The 498-nt window shown below is 57.6% G+C and overlaps 1 pseudogene; it reads left to right on the forward strand.

The window, feature by feature from the left end:
• Positions 1–61: 61 nt before the first annotated feature.
• On the forward strand, positions 62–298 carry LOC140501150 (small EDRK-rich factor 2-like; annotated as a pseudogene).
• The last annotated feature ends 200 nt before the right edge of the window (positions 299–498 follow it).

A 498-nucleotide genomic window follows, 5' to 3' on the forward strand; every position in this document is an offset into this window, starting at 1 on the left:
TCTCCCCACTGAGTCCCTCACTAAATTAATGTAACTGAGACAGGAAGCAGTTGAAAGAACTGCCTAGGGAGAGGAAAGAGAGGACGCCACCGAGCCAGGCGGAGCGGCTGCCATCGCCATGACCCGCGGTAACCAGCGTGAGCTTGCCCTCCAGAAGAACATGAAAAAGCAGAGCGACTCAGGCAAGGGAAAATGCCAGGACGACGGGCACTCTGCAGCTGCCCGAAAGCAGAGGGACTAGGAGATCATGCAACAGAAGCAGAAAAAAGCCAATGAGAAGAAGGAAGAGCCCAAGTAACTGGCTCATGCCCATCTCTCTTGCCCGGAGCCATCCCCTCACGCTCTCACCTCTTCCTGTAGCGCTCACAGATCCCTGAACTGATGGCATTCCCTCCGCCCTGTGTCTGCAGTGGGTTCCCTCTGTGCATCCTTCCCCCGGGACAGCCTTGCTCTCCTCCAGGGCATTCCTGGGGGTGAGGGGGCTACCCTCTCCCAGTG

Source organism: Notamacropus eugenii, chromosome 4 (genome assembly GCF_028372415.1).
Source record: "Notamacropus eugenii isolate mMacEug1 chromosome 4, mMacEug1.pri_v2, whole genome shotgun sequence".
NCBI classification, from domain to species: domain Eukaryota; kingdom Metazoa; phylum Chordata; class Mammalia; order Diprotodontia; family Macropodidae; genus Notamacropus; species Notamacropus eugenii.